The sequence below is a fragment of the Borostomias antarcticus genome, assembly GCF_949987555.1.
Source record: "Borostomias antarcticus genome assembly, chromosome: 24".
Lineage (NCBI taxonomy): Eukaryota > Metazoa > Chordata > Actinopteri > Stomiiformes > Stomiidae > Borostomias > Borostomias antarcticus.
This window is the reverse complement of record NC_140257.1, coordinates 17705738-17725494: the sequence shown is the minus strand read 5'-3', so window position 1 is coordinate 17725494 and position 19757 is coordinate 17705738.

The following is a 19757-nucleotide window of genomic DNA, read 5'->3' as shown; positions in this document are numbered from 1 at the left end:
ATAAGTGCCGTCCATTTACCATCATTTACCATATTTCTGAAGCCTCTCTATTTTGGTGCTGATTGAAATGTGAGTAGATGTACTGGAACAATCTTTAACAGAAGCCTGTGTGAGAACATTAAAAAGGTTTACTAAGTACTAAAGACGGCAGTGTTTGTATAAAGTACATCGGTTTTGTTGCTGCTTTGAAATAATATTTTAACTGGTGCATGTGTGAATCATTTTGTAGCAAAAATGGCACTTTGAAAAAGGATTATTGGGTTTTGATTGCAGAGTTTCATTTTGACATAGAAGTGAGATGCTTCCCAAGTGTTTTCTTATGGCTTGTGTCGAGTTTTAACACAATGACAACCCCCCATACACACAAATGAACACTCTCTACAATACCTCTCTCAGGTTATAAAATGTTTATTTAAAAAGGTTTATAAAAAACAAGCAACATTCGGAAAAGTCATGGGTTTAAAATGCAGCTGTCCAGCCATCCAACCAACGTCAACACTCACCAACAAATATTTCACCAACATTTACATCCCAGTTTTTGTTTCATGTGTGGTGCGCATTCCTTGCATTTAAAATAATCTCAAATCCAAAAAGATAGCCTACTTATTCCAATTTCTGATTGTAATCTCAATTTGTGCTGCTGTGATAACAATATTATAGCCTATTATTACTACTGTTCACATTATTTATCCATGTATGTTTTAAGAGATGAATGGTTGTAAACCCTGAACATTTCTATGTATCCACCACAAGAGGCAGTGGTCCCATCACACTAAAATAATTACACTATGACATCTCACAATTTCAAGTTCCTCGGTAGTGCAGTGGATAAAGTGTCCGACTTCCATGCGGGAGATCAGGGGTTCAAGGCCCCAGTGGGGAAGATTTTGGGAAACAAAACCCACACCCTACATTTATTTTCGGCCTTTCCTGTTTTGCAGATGAATTAACTGTGTCAAACCGATTGCAGAAACTGGGTGACAAATCAAGTGACCAATTAAAAGTCCCATTGATGTACTAGACTTGTTCTTACTGTTATGTTTCTCTGTGTGTGCAACTCTGTTTTGTTTTCTGCTCCTCCTGTTCTCGGTCCCACTCCCAGATTTCTGAGTGGATCCAGTTATAATTAATATAATTCAAAGCATTTTAATAAACATGAGCATTGTGATTTGTCATTTGTGTTTGTCACTGGATGTTATAAAAGTTATGTAAAAATGTGGTTACCTGGTGGTGCAGGTAATCAGTTCAATCAGTTATTGAATTTACGTACAGTAATTGAACAATTGAAATACTCCTGTTTTGAAATTATACCTACAGTATAGGTGTCTCAGTAATTACCCATTATATATTATTAGGCTATACTTTGCATGTATTTACCAGGTAAATGTTTAGTAATTGGGGGACTATGAAAGGAAGGGTTACCAAAAAAATGTTCAGAGTAAGTTAATTTAGCAATAGAAATCCATAAGCCTAGGGCCAATGGGCCTAGGATATAGACAATAAACTACCGGTGGAATGGTGGTGGAGCAATAGCGGTATCTATTACGGATTACTAGTGGACCGCTGTCCCTGACGCTAATAATCCGCCAGAGGTCCGCTTGCCATTCGATGAGCAAATGGCCAGGAATCCGCCAGCTCGTCCATCGGGGACCCGCTGTAGGTCCGCTAGTAATCTGTTATATTCCGCCGGAGGTCCACCAACTCGTCCATCGGGGACCCGCTGTAGGTCCGCTGGCCTTGTGTTATCTGGGTTTATCCCTTACCTTTGTCCAGAAACAGAAGTTGAACCAATTGCAGCAAAATAGCTAACGTTAGAGGAATCATCAGTGTAACTGCTTTAGCCACTGACCGCTACCATTAATGTTATGGAAGCTGCTGCTAGTTGTTGTGAGCTCATGAGCTAACTGGCTATCCTGGTCTTATTGTGCTGGATTAGCATTGGAAGCATTGGAACTGATGTGTGCAGGCGACAAGACCCATCTTTATTTATCAGACATTATTTCATGTCATTTCCATTCACAGCTATTTCAGTGGCATGACTAGCTTCCGTCCTACCAGTCCTGAACAGAAACAAGCCAGCCACACACATAAGCCAGGCTGGACCTGGCCTAGTTTTTCAAAGGCCTCTGGATCTGCCTAGTAAACTAGAACGCATCTCCGGATTTCAAGCACGAAAACATAGCCCCGGCTGTATCCCGATGCCTCCGGGTTCGAGCCTCATTTTGGCCTTGGTAGTGTAACTGCTTGGTGCAAACGGAGATGAAAACGCAAAAAAACGCAGTGTAATCCAGACCTAAGGCTATGGGTTCTCTCCTGTATGAACACACTGGTGTGTTTTTAAGTTTCCTGATTGACGGAAGTTCTTCCCACACTGGTCACAGTGGTATGGCTTCTCTCCTGTATGAACACGCTGGTGTATCTTTAACTTTCCTGACCTAGTGAAGTTCTTCCCACACTGGTCACAGTGGTATGGCTTCTCTCCTGTATGAACACGCTGGTGTATCTTTAACTCTCCTGATGTAGTGAAGTTCTTCCCACACTGGTCACAGTGGTATGGCTTCTCTCCTGTATGAACACGCTGGTGTCTCTTTAAGTTTGCTGACATAGTGAAGTTCTTCCCACACTGATCACAGTGGTATGGCTTCTCTCCTGTATGAACACGCTGGTGTGTCTTTAACTCTCCTGACATAGTGAAGTTCTTCCCACACTGGTCACAGTGGTATGGCTTCTCTCCTGTATGAACACGCTGGTGTCTCTTTAAGTTTGCTGACATAGTGAAGTTCTTCCCACACTGATCACAGTGGTATGGCTTCTCTCCTGTATGAACACGCTGGTGTATCTTTAACTCTCCTGACGTAGTGAAGTTCTTCCCACACTGGTCACAGTGGTATGGCTTCTCTCCCGTATGAACATGCTGGTGTGTCTTTAACTCTCCTGACCTAGTGAAGTTCTTCCCACACTGGTCACAGTGGTATGGCTTCTCTCCCGTATGAACACGCTGGTGTGTCTTTAATTGTCCTGCATGAATGAAGTTCTTCCCACACTGGTCACAGTGGTATGGCCTCTCTCCTGTATGAACACGCTGGTGCATCTTTAAGCTTCCTGACATAGTGAAGTTCTTCCCACACTGGTCACAGTGGTATGGCTTCTCTCCTGTATGAACACGCTGGTGTGACTTCAAGCTGTCTAATTGAGTGAAGTTCTTCCCACACTGGTCACAGTGGTATGGCTTCTCTCCTGTATGAACACGCTGGTGTCTCTTTAAGTTTGCTGACATAGTGAAGTTCTTCCCACACTGATCACAGTGGTATGGCTTCTCTCCTGTATGAACACGCTGGTGTGTCTTTAACTCTCCTGACGTAGTGAAGTTCTTCCCACACTGGTCACAGTGGTATGGCTTCTCTCCTGTATGAACACGCTGGTGTATCTTTAACTCTCCTGACGTAGTGAAGTTCTTCCCACACTGGTGACAGTGGTATGGCTTCTCTCCTGTATGAACACGCTGGTGCATCTTTAACTTTCCTGACGTAGTGAAGTTCTTCCAACACTGGTCACAGTGGTATGGCTTCTCTCCTGTATGAACACGCTGGTGTATCTTTAACTCTCCTGACGTAGTGAAGTTCTTCCCACACTGGTCACAGTGGTATGGCTTCTCTCCCGTATGAACATGCTGGTGTGTCTTTAACTCTCCTGACCTAGTGAAGTTCTTCCCACACTGGTCACAGTGGTATGGCCTCTCTCCTGTATGAACACGCTGGTGCATCTTTAAGCTTCCTGACATAGTGAAGTTCTTCCCACACTGGTCACAGTGGTATGGCTTCTCTCCTGTATGAACACGCTGGTGTGACTTCAAGTTGTCTAATTGAGTGAAGTTCTTCCCACACTGGTCACAGTGGTATGGCTTCTCTCCCGTATGAACACGCTGGTGCATCTTTAAGTGTCCTGCTTGAATGAAGTTCTTCCCACACTGGTCACAGTGGTACGGTCTTGGCTTGTCTGTGTCTGTGTCTGTCTGTCTCTGGGCGGGAGCTGGTTTGAGGGGGGTGTTGGAGGTGGTGATAGGGAGTGATTGAGAGGAGAGAGTCTCTGGTCTGATCTCTCCGCTCCTCAGCAGAGAGATGTGGAGGTTGTCATGGCTCATCTTGATGTTCTTGTGGAGGTAGATCTGGGAGGTGTAGGTGAATGGGCACTGGGAGCAGGAGAACACCTGAGTCTGGGACAAGTGAGGGAGAGTGAAAGAGAGAGAGACAAACATTAAAAAGGATTCTCACACCTGTAGTACAATTTAATTTAGTGTATAGAGTGATTATATGTAGCTAGTGGGAGGAAACACAACCACACCTTCAGATTGAGGACAGGAGAGAGAAAGATATGTAAGAGGGTCCTCTGCTGAGAGAGAGTGAGGGAGGGAAGGGAGAAACTGGAGGGAGAGAAGAGGACTGAAAAAATAAATGGGAGAGAGGAGAGAAAACAAGTACGAACACATTGAATCCCACAGCGTTACCAACTTAGATAGCTAAAATAAGATAGCCTGCACTCCTTAACGTTAGCTAACTTACATAGCTAAAATAAGATAGCCCGCACTCCTTAACGTTAGCCAACTTACATAGCTAAAATAAGATAGCCCACACTCCTTAACGTTAGCCAACTTAGATAGCTAAAATAAGATAGCCCGCACTCCTTAACGTTAGCCAACTTAGATAGCTAAAATAAGATAGCCCGCACTCCTTAACGTTAGCCAACTTAGATAGCTAAAATAAGATAGCCCACACTCCTTAACGTTAGCACAGTCCAGCCTAACGCAGCCCAGTCCAGCCTAACCCAGTCCAGCCCAGCCCACCCAGCCCAGTCCAAAATATATAATGTCAGAAAATATCTTGTTGTATGTATTAATTTTAAATAAATTAACTTTAAATATATATTTAATGGACAATAACGTTTTTCTTCTTATTTTAGACTGTGGTGCCTTGGGATTTTAAGTACTTATGAAGGGTGCGGTGACTGTAAAAAAGGTTGAGAAACGCTGGTATATATGGTGTGGCTCTGGGTGGTACCACAGTCATTTTTGTGTCTCTTAGCCTCTGACTGGTTGGCCACCCCTGCCCTAACGTTAGCAAACTTAGATTACATTAGTAATTTAGTAGACACTTTTATCCAAAGTGACCAATAACTGCATTTAATGTAGGAAAGGCCAATTTACTACTACTTGCCAGAAGTCACAAGTGCATCTCCTTTCTAAAATAAGTGACTAAGAGCAAAACCTTGTGCTGAAGGAAAAGTGCAAGAATAGCAATCTAAAATACAATAGGTGCTTAAAGCCTCTGGAAACTCAAATCCACAAAAGTCTTCTAACTATGTAATTTAGTGTATTATGTACATAATAAACATGTAAAAGTATTAGCAATTATTTATCAAAATTCGAAATATTCTCATTTAAGTTTTTGTAACATTCCTGACAGTGGGTTTGAAATGGGCGTTCGTTTAATGTGACATCATTATATCCGAGATCCAATCATTAAAAAATGCATGTTAGTAAGTCCTACCTCCCCGCTAAATCTGCCTTGTCGACAGCAAATTTGCAGCTAGCTAACATATTTGATCCAGCCTAGTATCTTTGTCTATTTTTATCTATCCATCTACCGGTATCTATTTGTATCTATCCTCTATCTCCCCACCCTGTGCACCATCATGATTGTTTGTGCTGTCCCTGGGTGCTCATCGGTGAGATGACAACAAGTCATTCTTTAGTTTTCCAACTGTGTTGGATTTAGAGAAACAGTGGACCTCGTTTTTGGTGAGCCGTGGTGGAGCAGTCAGGAAACATACCTTCATATGCTGCGCTCATTCATTCAATTCTGCCAGAAAGCCATGGGTTTTGCACAACGGCTATGTCTTGTAGCTGGAGCAGTACCCTCTCTCCCTCCACTTCAGCCTCTCCCCGATGCCCAGAGCCTAGAGATCGATCATGTAAGTTACTTGCTAATGATAAAGTTTAAGTAAATGTTCCACGTTTATTGTTAACCTCACCTTTTTCTAAAGAAATCTAACATTGTTAGCTTGCCAACGCAGTGCTTTGTAGCTGCTTAGCAGCCTAATAATGTTAGCGCTAGCTAGTATGGTTAGATCTAGCTGTGGCTAACTAATTCTACTAATGGATAGAAAAGCATTTTGTAACTCAACATTCAGTGATCGATTAAAATGAATTATTTGGAGATGGCAGGGCTTCTACTGTATTTCTGCATCCTCTGAGAATTGAGTATCTGACGGCTCAAACATATACGGCTGGACTTTTAGTTGCTGTGCATAGTGCGTTGCTAGTTTTGATGAGATTGTTTGTCAATGGCGGATCAAAATGTCAATCAAATCCTGATCTGACACGCCCACAATTCCTGAGAAATGGTCTAGAGAGCAAAATGAGATGTTTTTGAACACTTTTTTCGAAGGGTTCTGAACGTTTATTTTAACTCAGATTTTTGTGGATGCTTAAAGAGACACTAACATTTGATATCATATATGCATTTTTACTATTTCAAGCCAAGTTTCCAGAGGCTTTAAGAGGGAGGATCGTTGTAGTACTTCTTGAAGAGGTGAGTTTTGAGCCTGCGGTGAAAGATGGGCAGCAACTCTGCTGTCCTGACGTCAGTGGGCAGTTCATTCCACCACTGCGGGGCCACAGGACAGAGAAGAGCCGTGACCGTGGGGCCAGGACAGAGAAGAGCCGTGACCGTGGGGTCAGGACCGTGGGGTCAGGACCGTGGGGTCAGGACAGAGAAGAGCCGTGACCGTGGGGTCAGGACCGTGGGGTCAGGACCGTGGGGTCAGGACAGAGAAGAGCCGTGACCGTGGGGTCAGGACAGAGAAGAGCTGTGACCGTGGGGTCAGGACAGAGAAGAGCCCTGACCGTGGGGTCAGGACAGAGAAGAGCCGTGACCGTGGGGTCAGGACAGAGAAGAGCCGTGACCGTGGGGTCAGGACAGAGAAGAGCCGTGACCGTGGGGTCAGGACAGAGAAGAGCCGTGACCGTGTCGATCGACCGTAGGGGCCTCAGAGTGACGGGGCAACCAGTCACCCCGAGGTAGCAGAGCGTAGCGGTCGGGATGAGAACAGTCCAGCCGCCGAAATAGGACCCGAGAAATAGGGCCCTTTGTTTTTTGAAACAGCCCCACCCAGTGAGTGGAAGTAGTAATTGCAGCCATGGAGCCGTGAGAAAAAGGACCCGAGAAATAGGGCCCTTCATTTTTTTCCACACCTTACCAATTCTTTTGTAATTTTGTCCACTTTTTCAAGTTTTAATCAGTTTTGAGATGACTAAAGCATAGGACCCTTCTTTTTTTTTTTTCAACAGCTTAGCAATTCTTTCATAATAATTTGGCCCATCCTTTTTCAAGTTTTAATCAGTTTTGAGATGACTAAAGCATGTATTCAGATTCGAACTATGAGGGAGTTTTATCAACATCATTCAAAAATAAATAGTAACAATTAATATTAAAATGGCAACAATAAAGAATAAAATACACACACAAACACAATCATTGCATATTGACAATGAGCATTTTAATAATAATAATAATGAAGGTGTCAATTTGAGTGTCAAGTGGCAGAAGATTCCACTGAAGTTGAGGTCCTGAGACATCAGCTAGTCCTCCACGTTCTCCTGTGCCCACTTGTGCTCCACAATCTCCAGGGCGTCCCACTCACTGACTCACTGACTCACACACACACACACACACACACACACACACACACACACACACACACACACACACACACACACACACACACACACACACACACACACACACACACACACACACACACACACACACACACACACACACACACACACACAGACAAACACACAGACAGACAAACACAGACAGACAGACAGACAGACAGACAGACAGACAGACCACCAGGGCCTCCCACTCACTCTGACAGACAGATGTACACATACAGACAGATGTACACAGATGTACACATACAGACAGATGTACACAGACAGACAGATGTACACATACAGACAGATGCACACAGATGAACACACACAGACAGACAGAGAGGGACAGATGGACACATACAGAGACAGATGCACACAGACAGACAGATGGACACATAGACAGAGAAAGACAGATGCACACACAGACAGACAGAGAGGGACAGATGGACACAGACAGACACAGACAGATGTACAGACAGATGTACACCTACAGACAGATGGACACAGACAGACAGACGCGCACACACACACACACACATACATACACACACACATACATACACATAAAGACTGATGTGCACTCGACAGACGGTTGCAACGTTAACTAAATCGTCAGCACCACGCAGTAGGCTATAACACACATCAGTATTATTATACAACTAGCCTAATAGCCTACATTTGATTGTTGACGTTGTTATATGCAAATTAGACATTAGGCATATATTTGCAATAATAGGTAACGTTAGCTGCTATTCTAAAGCCCAGTTCAGTCCAAACATTTACAACAAGACTGCTTGCAATAAACAATAATAATTCTTACCCTATGTAGTATATTCTCGCTTATTGCATGTCGTTAAAACGCTGGTTGCATTAGACTAGAGTAGACTGTGTGGTTACTGTTGTTTCCTTATGCTGTGCGTTATTGCTGGTATTCTAAATTGCAAATAACGTTAGAGGGGTGGAATAGGCCTAATGCACGCGCAGGGAATAATAAAGAGTCTTATTCCAGCCAGATGTGTCCTGAAATGCCTGTCCTTAAAATGATTGGGGTATATAACAATTGAAAGTGTTATCATTGATTAGCTATGTCAATAAATCAAAAGTAGTCTTGAGCTTCGAGTAACTTCACAGCGCTTAGCAAAGCTAGCTAACGTTAGCTCGCTAGCTACTAGCTACAATCACAGAGGTCATTTTTAGTATAATTTTTTATCTTTTGTCACAAATCTGGATGATTACATATATGACAACTAGCAATACATATAGCATGGAGGTATATAGGCTGTAGTGGACTCTAATTCCCAGAATACCTGCGGCAGACCCGTTTCCAGAATGAAATGCCAGGGGGGGCATTCAATATGTTAGGGGGGGCACACACAAATTGTTTGGGTGCTTTTAAGCCCGTTTTAAGTCGTTTTTCAGCCAGATTTAGAGGGATATCTCATTTCTCATTGTTATTCTAAGTTCTAAGCACCGACACCTACCTCTGTGTGTTTTTGACATACGTGTATATCTATCTATCTATCTATCTATCTGTCTGTCTACCTACCTTACCATTACCATATCTTTGGAATGTCTCCTCACTGCTCTGAATTCATCAAAACTGTCAAAATAAGTTGATTGCTGTTATATGGAGAATATGCAAAAACATTTTTGTAAAACCTTTTTAAATAAAAATAACACTAAACGTATCAAGTCCATCATAAGTGATTCAAAGTACTGTACATGCAAAAGGGCATCCCTGTTGTGCAAACAAATAAACAAGTTTTCCCCAAAAGAAAATTGCAGCTTATGAAACTAGCATCTTCAGCCTTATTTGACGAGTCACTTAACCAGCCAACTCTCCTCTCCAGATAGGTGGGGTGACCTGAGAACCTAAACCCTGGGTGGATAATTGTAAAGTTAAAACACGTTAAAAACGATTGTAATTACTAAAATGTTTTTATCAAGGCAACTAAGTCCTGGCGTCTGGTGGGTCCTAGAACCGGGTAAGTCAGGACCATTTTGGGAGGGATGCGCTTTCAAAGCCCTGATGGGAGGTTTCACAGCACCAGAAGGGCGCTGAGCAGTGGCATTTTTATATGTAAAAAACATACAGAAACAACCAAGCTTTTAGGGACACACTAAATAAACTACAGAGCCATTATATGACAACAATGGCCAAGCACCACGAAGAGGAATGGCAGAACGATAAAATACACCCCCTTAGGGCACAGCACTCAATAGCCTACTCCCTCACTAATCAGTGTTTAGACTACTAGCCTCCTTATGGCGCGTTCCAGGCAACCCGTAACTTCCCACCCGGCAACTGGGAGTACATCGATCTGTACGAGTTCACGAGTGGGAAGTTACGGGTTTGACTGCCATTCCAGAGCATTTTCACGTGTAGGAGGTCGGAAAAACACGAGTTACGGGTTAAAAACCCGAGTTACGGGTTGGGATGCCTGGAACGCGCCATTAGCCCACCGCTCCAGGAAGCAAAGTTCACGCTCTCGAGTGCTGATTGAATCTAGGCAAAGCAAAACGCACAGCCATAACAACTGGCAATTAATCACAAAATACCTACCTTATATCGTAACCCAAACTCGTTTAATCCACTTCATTTTGTAATCAATTTTCAACAAATAGCCTACTCAAGATCTGTTTTCAATGTTCATTGATGCTGCCAGTAGCTATATAGCTAAAGTGGGTCACGTGATTGACCAATAGGTGATGTGAATGACGGGAAAGTCAAGTTGTTGCATCATTTTACCTGGCCTACAATGTTATGTGAATAACGAGCTAGTAAGACCGGTCAACGGACCGTAACGTGGACTGTATTTTCATGAGGACTGTAGGGGGAGACTACGGTGGCCGACGCGTGCAAATCACAACGGCAAATCCGGAACACAACGGCAAGTTCAAAAAACACAACCACAAAGTTCAAACACAACAACAAAGTTGAAAAACACAACAGCAAGTCAGAAAACACAACCGCAAGTCGGAAACACAACTGCAAGTCGGAAACACAAACGCAAGACAGAATACACAACAGCAAGAGAGAAAACACAATCGCAAATTGGAAACCACGATTGCAACTCCCCAAAACACAACGACAATAGCCAGAAATCACATTAGAAATGTGTCAACCGGAAAGGGATTTCCTACTTGTTGAATCTGATTGGGCAGCTATAGTGTCAATAGCAGTGGGACATGTGCGGGAATCTACGCTGACTGTAAATCCTAACAGAAGAAGAAGAATTGGGAATTGGCCGCGTCTTGCGTTCGGTGGTCGTTCGACCGAGATCCCAAAATTGGTGAGAAAATACATTTTTCTATATATAATATTGCGAATGGTTGAAATGGTAACATGGTCAGTAACATTTTACGTTACTGAATACCCTATGAACGACGTGAAATGTAGCTGAACTCCTGTAGCTAGATAACTAGCTAGCTAGCTAATTAGCTAACGTTAGCTCATGGCAGAGTTAACGTTACTATTAAACTGAATATAAGCCACGAATATAAGCCCAAATAAAGTGATTGATCTGTTTGTTTCTGATAAGGTTGAGTAATTATAACCTGCTAGGGTTAGGCAGAGGGGCAATAGAGACAGTAGTCCTAGAGGGTTAGGGCTAGTAGAGACAGTGGTCCTAGAAGGTTAGGGCTAGTAGAGACAGTGGTCCTAGAGGGTTAGGGCTAGTAGAGACAGTGGTCCTAGAGGGTTAGGGATAGAGACAGTGGTCCTAGAGGGTGAGGGCTAGAGACAGTGGTCCTAGAGGGTTAGGGTGAGGGAGACAGTGGTCCTAGAGGGTTAGGGCTAGTAGAGACAGTGGTCCTAGAGGGTTAGGGTGAGGGAGACAGTGGTCCTAGAAGGTTAGGGATAGAGACAGTGGTCCTAGAGGGTTAGGGCTAGTAGAGACAGTGGTCCTAGAGGGTTAGGGATAGTAGAGACAGTGGTCCTAGAGGGTTAGGGATAGTAGAGACAGTGGTCCTAGAGGGTTAGGGCTAGTAGAGACAGTGGTCCTAGAGGGTTAGGGTGAGGGAGACAGTGCTCCTAGAAGGTTAGGGATAGAGACAGTGGTCCTAGAGGGTTAGGGTGAGGGAGACAGTGGTCCTAGAAGGTTAGGGATAGAGACAGTGGTCCTAGAGGGTTAGGGCTAGTAGAGACAGTGGTCCTAGAGGGTTAGGGATAGAGACAGTGGTCCTAGAGGGTTAGGGCTAGTAGAGACAGTGGTCCTAGAGGGTTAGGGATAGTAGAGACAGTGGTCCTAGAGGGTTAGGGATAGTAGAGACAGTGGTCCTAGAGGGTTAGGGCTAGTAGAGACAGTGCTCCTAGAGGGTTAGGGCTAGAGACAGTGGTCCTAGAGGGTTAGGGATAGTAGAGACAGTGGTCCTAGAGGGTTAGGGATAGTAGAGACAGTGGTCCTAGAGGGTTAGGGATAGTAGAGACAGTGGTCCTAGAGGGTTAGGGCTAGTAGAGACAGTGGTCCTAGAGGGTTAGGGTGAGGGAGACAGTGGTCCTAGAAGGTTAGGGATAGAGACAGTGGTCCTAGAGGGTTAGGGCTAGTAGAGACAGTGCTCCTAGAGGGTTAGGGCTAGAGACAGTGGTCCTAGAGGGTTAGGGATAGTAGAGACAGTGGTCCTAGAGGGTTAGGGATAGTAGAGACAGTGGTCCTAGAGGGTTAGGGCTAGTAGAGACAGTGGTCCTAGAGGGTTAGGGTGAGGGAGACAGTGGTCCTAGAAGGTTAGGGATAGAGACAGTGGTCCTAGAGGGTTAGGGCTAGTAGAGACAGTGGTCCTAGAGGGTTAGGGATAGAGACAGTGGTCCTAGAGGGTTAGGGCTAGTAGAGACAGTGGTCCTAGAGGGTTAGGGATAGAGACAGTGGTCCTAGAGGGTTAGGGCTAGTAGAGACAGTGGTCCTAGAAGGTTAGGGCTAGTAGAGACAGTGGTCCTAGAGGGTTAGGGATAGTAGAGACAGTGGTCCTAGAGGGTAAGGGCTAGTAGAGACAGTGCTCCTAGAGGGTTAGGGCTAGAGACAGTGGTCCTAGAGGGTTAGGGATAGTAGAGACAGTGGTCCTAGAGGGTTAGGGATAGTAGAGACAGTGGTCCTAGAGGGTTAGGGCTAGTAGAGACAGTGGTCCTAGAGGGTTAGGGTGAGGGAGACAGTGGTCCTAGAAGGTTAGGGATAGAGACAGTGGTCCTAGAAGGTTAGGGATAGAGACAGTGGTCCTAGAGGGTTAGGGCTAGTAGAGACAGTGGTCCTAGAGGGTTAGGGATAGAGACAGTGGTCCTAGAGGGTTAGGGCTAGGGCTCAGTGATGCTGAGTTTTTTATTGCTCTGCATTTTACACAAGCAGGGGTCAGGGAAGATGAGTACTACTTGGCAGGGAAGATGATTGCTGTGTCTGTAGTGCATGGAGGACCTGGTCCACAGTTCCTGTCAAGGGATCTTGTCAGCCACATCGTAGGGCAGTCCACTTTGAATGCAACCGTGAAAGACATTACTGATGAAGAATTAGGGAAAGTTCTTCATGAGGTAGGAAGGTCATTAGAAGAAAGGATATTGTTCAGAAGATAAATTCAAATAAGGCAGCTATTTAATGTGTAATAGATATCAGTTAATTAAAGGTGCAGGGTTAGGCCCAGGTGGGGACAGGTAGGTAGGGGGAGGGGTTAGGGTAAAAAAAAAAGAAAAAACTTAAAGTAAGTGTTAACAAAAATTCTTTAAATGTTTGTCAAGTAGTGAAGGCACAGTATGTTGTTTTGACTTAAAGCTTTCCACATTTTTAGATTCAGAATGCAGATTCTTTGGAGTCTCTGCAAAACCTCCTTGTGCAGAACAGCACCATGTTGGAAACTGCTGGGTGTCTCCGTCATGTGAAGTCAGTTGAAGAGAAGCATTCAGTAGTGCAAGAGTACCTGAGGTGGTACATCATCCACAGAAACCATGGTGCCATTGATAGGTAATGTTTTGTTAATAAAAACATATTTCTCCCATTACTACAGACGGAACCATGTGTACATGTAGCTCTTTTCACAGTGCAGTTTCAATTATGTTAACATTTACTCAGTTTGCCGACACATTTTTGTTTTTCAGATTCAAAGCTGGACTTGCCAGCCTGCATTTCTTGACGGCACTACAGCAGCATCCCAGTGTGCTGACCTCCGTCCTTTGCCACACAGACAAGAAGCTTTCTGGTGAAGAACTGGAAAATCTGTTCATACCAGATCGTAGTCCGAAGGGAAGCAACAGGAGGCTCCAGGAGGACAAAACCCTGAGCTTCTGGGGTGACTATCTTCAGGACTGTGAAGAAGGTTAGTTAACCCCCCCCCCCCCATCTCTAATCTTTTCTACATATGTACAGGGCCCTCCACGGTTATTGGCACCCCTGGTAAAGATAAGCAAAAAACCCTGCGAGGGTGCCAATAATTGTGGAGGGTACTGTAGCATTATGGAAAGCCACAGTATTGTTATGGATGCCCTTTGTGAGATCAGTACACCCCAAACAATGCAAAACATTTTTATCTTATTGCTCCTTGTAGGACATGAGACTGCTGTGACCCTAGAGGAGGTGTTGATGTTCGCTACAGGACTGTCGTCGTTACCACCTGCCGGAATTGCACCATGCCCATGTATTCAGTTCCTAGACTCTCCATATCCGATGGCGAACACTTGCGCCAATACAATGAAGCTGCCACGTTTGGATACATACACTGATTTTAAGAACAATATGGACTTTGGAATTCAGAATTCCCCTGGCTTTGGGTGCCATTAACCATGGACAGCTTTCTTTCTTTCCTTTAGACTAGGGCTGTCTACTTTTCATTTTTTGATTCATAACCTATCCAGGTTATGAATGAGTTATGACTGTTTCATGCCACAGCTATAGATGTTATGAATGCGTTATGAACAAACAGTTAATGTAAAGCGTTAGCCTTTTTATTTTATTTTTTAACAAGGACAGCAGAAGTACATGTAGGAAAAGCAAACTATGGCCATTACTATAATCTTGTTGCAGTCCAGCACTATATTTACACTATTACTCCATTGGGGCCATCACAGTTGGGAATGTTTTTTCTTACTCTCTTTAAGGTTTAAACATCAGGAAGTAAAAAAACAAGTGATCTCATTCTCGTTTTGTCTTGTGTTTTATTTATCCTTTGAATTGTTTATGCTTTTATGTTTACGGGCACTAAGTTTATAGGCACTCCTGAGGCCTTTGTTTTTTGTTAGTCACTGTTTGGCCCCTGCAGCACAGCCACCGTTCAAGGAGGAACACAGGTCGGAACTTGGGGACTGTGGGTTCCGGAGACTTCTGGTCCTGAGTTTGCTGGGCGGCAGAGGACTTCCCTTTGCCTTTACCCTGAGGGGACACGCACAACACCCAGTACATTTACACCTATGTGACGCCCACAGAGAAATGGGATTCAAAACAAAGACAGACATGTCATTATTATTATTTCTTACTGTATAAGGAAACTCACCCAAAATTAAATGCGTCCGGGGGCAGGTAGACGCTGTCTCCCACCCTGAACTGCACTCCCTTCAGGCAGGCCAGGGCGTAGAGGGCCTTAGAGTCATGGTCCTCATTCTCCAAGGGCTCAAACACACAAGGCCTCTTCCGCTCCTCCTTCTCCTGAGTTCTACTGCAGCTGGCACAGAACCTGAACACACCATACAAAACTTACTTCTCTTTAATCATCTTAATGTACTTTCAGAAGACAGAAGGCTGATTAACACACAAAAAGACAGCCACTTGAACTTAAAGTTGTCTGAGGGCGTGAAGGTGGGAGGGGTTTCAAAGTGGGCAAATTCTCCCTTGTACCACAGCTGGTAGAAGAAGCTCTTCCCATCATCCTCAATCACCTTGATGTCATGATCCATCCTGTCCTGAATCAATGTCTTGACTGACAACCAGGAAGAATCTTATCCATCATCAGGTTGAGTGTAACCGTTTTGTATTCTTACCTCCATGAACCTGTTGTTAGACGGGGCCTTGTACATCACATTACCCTTGCCCTCTGCTGCATGTCCTCGCACTCGTCCCCCAGGAGGAGCTCCAGAGGGTCCGACGACACTCCCAGACTCTCCCAGGACTGTCGGTGACGCACAGGAACCATGCATTGTTTGCATCTTTCTGTTCAGACAAAATGAAACAGTAAATATAAACGTAAAATAAGATGTATAGAATGATTGGGACTTGCAGTTCTTCTGTTTCTAACCTTTGATTAAACCTGATATGGACCACTGTCTCTATCCATCTCCCTCACCCTAACCCTCTAGAACCACTGTCTCTATCCATCTCCCTCACCCTAACTCTCTCTCCACTGTCTCTAGCCCTAACCCTCTAGGACCACTGTCTCTAGCCTTAACCCTCTAGGAGCACTGTCTCTAGCCCTCACCCTAACCCTCTAGGAGCACTGTCTCTAGCCCTAACCCTCTAGGACCACTGTCTCCCTCACCCTAACCCTCTAGGACCACTGTCTCTAGCCCTAACCCTCTAGGACCACTGTCTCTACTATCCCTAACCCTCTAGGACCACTGTCTCTAGCCCTAACCTTCTAGGACCACTGTCTCTACTATCCCTAACCCTCTAGGACCACTGTCTCCCTCACCCTAACCCTCTAGGACTACTGTCTCTACTAGCCCTAACCCTATAGGACCACTGTCTCCCTCACCCTAACCCTCTAGGACCACTGTCTCTAGCCCTAACCTTCTAGGACCACTGTCTCTACTATCCCTAACCCTCTAGGACCACTGTCTCTAGCCCTAACCCTCTAGGACCACTGTCTCTAGCCCTAACCTTCTAGGACCACTGTCTCTACTAGCCCTAACCTTCCAGGACCACTGTCTCTAGCCCTAACCTTCCAGGACCACTGTCTCTACTAGCCCTAACCCTCTAGGACTACTGTCTCTAGCCCTAACCCTCTAGGACCACTGTCTCTACTAAACCTCACCCTAACCCTCTAGGACCACTGTCTACTCTCTACTATCCCTAACCCTCTAGGACCACTGTCTCTACTATCCCTAACCTTCTAGGACCACTGTCTCCCTCACCCTAACCCTCTAGGACCACTGTCTCTACTATCCCTAACCCCCTAGGACCACTGTCTCTAGCCCTAACCTTCTAGGACCACTGTCTCTACTATCCCTAACCCTCTAGGACCACTGTCTCTAGCCCTAACCTTCTAGGACCACTGTCTCTACTAGCCCTAACCCTCTAGGACCACTGTCTCTAGCCCTAACCTTCTAGGACCACTGTCTCTACTAGCCCTAACCCTCTAGGACCACTGTCTCTATCCCTAACCTTCTAGGACCACTGTCTCCCTCACCCTAACCCTCTAGGACCACTGTCTCTACTAGCCCTAACCCTCTAGGACCACTGTCTCTATCCCTAACCTTCTAGGACCACTGTCTCCCTCACCCTAACCCTCTAGGACCACTGTCTCTACTATCCCTAACCCTCTAGGACCACTGTCTCTACTAGCCCTAACCCTCTAGGACCACTGTCTCTACTAGCCCTAACCCTCTAGGACCACTGTCTCTACTAGCCCTAACCCTCTAGGACCACTGTCTCTACTAGCCCTAACCCTCTAGGACTACTGTCTCTATTGCCCCTCTGCCTAACCCTAGCAGGTTATAATTACTCAACCTTATCAGAAACAAACAGATCAATCACTTTATTTGGGCTTATATTCGTGGCTTATATTCAGTTTAATAGTAACGTTAACTCTGCCATGAGCTAACGTTAGCTAATTAGCTAGCTAGCTAGTTATCTAGCTACAGGAGTTCAGCTACATTTCACGTCGTTCATAGGGTATTCAGTAACGTAAAATGTTACTGACCATGTTACCATTTCAACCATTCGCAATATTATATATAGAAAAATGTATTTTCTCACCAATTTTGGGATCTCGGTCGAACGACCACCGAACGCAAGACGCGGCCAATTCCCAATTCTTCTTCTTCTGTTAGGATTTACAGTCAGCGTAGATTCCCGCACATGTCCCACTGCTATTGACACTATAGCTGCCCAATCAGATTCAACAAGTAGGAAATCCCTTTCCGGTTGACACATTTCTAATGTGATTTCTGGCTATTGTCGTTGTGTTTTGGGGAGTTGCAATCGTGGTTTCCAATTTGCGATTGTGTTTTCTCTCTTGCTGTTGTGTATTCTGTCTTGCGTTTGTGTTTCCGACTTGCAGTTGTGTTTTCTGACTTGCGGTTGTGTTTTTCAACTTTGTTGTTGTGTTTGAACTTTGTGGTTGTGTTTTTTGAACTTGCCGTTGTGTTCCGGATTTGCCGTTGTGATTTGCACGCGTCGGCCACCGTAGGAGACGGAGCACTACCAAAACCCTAAACACGGATGAAAATGAAGCGATATGGCAGAATACAAGACGCATTTAAGTCAAAAACAGTCGATTTTCGTGCCTTCTTTCACTGAAAGAAAGCGCACAAATCAAGTTTTATTTGTATTTGTATGGGTAAGCCAAGGAGCAATCACCACTACTTCTGAATCTTCTGACATCCACTAATAATTCATCCCATGTAAGCAAGTTTTTGCACTAGTATGTCGTTAACATTACCAAAAATGGCCGCGCGGCACGGAATGAATGATCTGCCCTACTCTGCCTGGGATTGGCTAATATGGTGCCTTCCTTGGTTGAGATTGGTCAGGTTTTAGTGGTCAGTTCGATTGGTTAAAGTATATCAGGGTAAGCCAATCAGATGCAGAATAGCCCGGGGTCATTCCGTCATCACAGAGATTACGTCTTTCGCGTTTCGTTCAGGGCGGGCCAGCTGATTCAGTGGGCGGGCCTGGCCCCCAAATGCCCGCCCTTGGAGACGGGACTGACCTGCGGTGCGGTCCTATTTCCCGGGTCCTATTTCGGCGGCTGCAAGGCTGCAGCTGGATACTATTGGTCGGGATGGGGTACAGGGTCTGACCATGGCCTGGAGGTAGGAGGGGGTACAGGTCTGATCATGGCCTGGAGGTAGGAGGGGGTACAGGGTCTGATCATGGCCTGGAGGTAGGAGGGGGTATAGGGTCTGACCATGGCCTGGAGGTAGGAGGGGGTACAGGGTCTGATCATGGCCTGGAGGTAGGAGGGGGTACAGGTCTGATCATGGCCTGGAGGTAGGAGGGGGTACAGGGTCTGATCATGGCCTGGAGGTAGGAGGGGGTACAGGGTCTGATCATGGCCTGGAGGTAGGAGGGGGTACAGGTCTGATCATGGCCTGGAGGTAGGAGGGGGTACAGGGTCTGACCATGGCCTGGAGGTAGGAGGGGGTACAGGGTCTGATCATGGCCTGGAGGTAGGAGGGGGTACAGGGTCTGATCATGGCCTGGAGGTAGGAGGGGGTACAGGGTCTGACCATGGCCTGGAGGTAGGAGGGGGTACAGGTCTGATCATGGCCTGGAGGTAGGAGGGGGTACAGGGTCTGATCATGGCCTGGAGGTAGGAGGGGGTATAGGGTCTGATCATGGCCTGGAGGTAGGAGGGGGTACAGGTCTGATCATGGCCTGGAGGTAGGAGGGGGTACAGGTCTGATCATGGCCTGGAGGTAGGAGGGGGTACAGGGTCTGATCATGGCCTGGGGGTAGGAGGGGGTACAGGGTCTGATCATGGCCTGGAGGTAGGAGGGGGTACAGGTCTGATCATGGCCTGGAGGTAGGAGGGGGTACAGGGTCTGATCATGGCCTGGAGGTAGGAGGGGGTATAGGGTCTGATCATGGCCTGGAGGTAGGAGGGGGTACAGGTCTGATCATGGCCTGGAGGTAGGAGGGGGTATAGGGTCTGATCATGGCCTGGAGGTAGGAGGGGGTACAGGTCTGATCATGGCCTGGAGGTAGGAGGGGGCTGTTCCTTTCATTGTCCTGTAAACTAGCGCCAGAGTTTTAAACAGCATGGTAGAAGCCACAGCGCGCCACGCGTTTCTTTGTTCCCCAGAATCAAATAGCCTCTGTTAAAGGACCATTCCAAATTTACTAGAATGAAAATGCATGACCCTTTGACATAAATATATCCACCACATCGGCAATAATCATTTCAATACGGT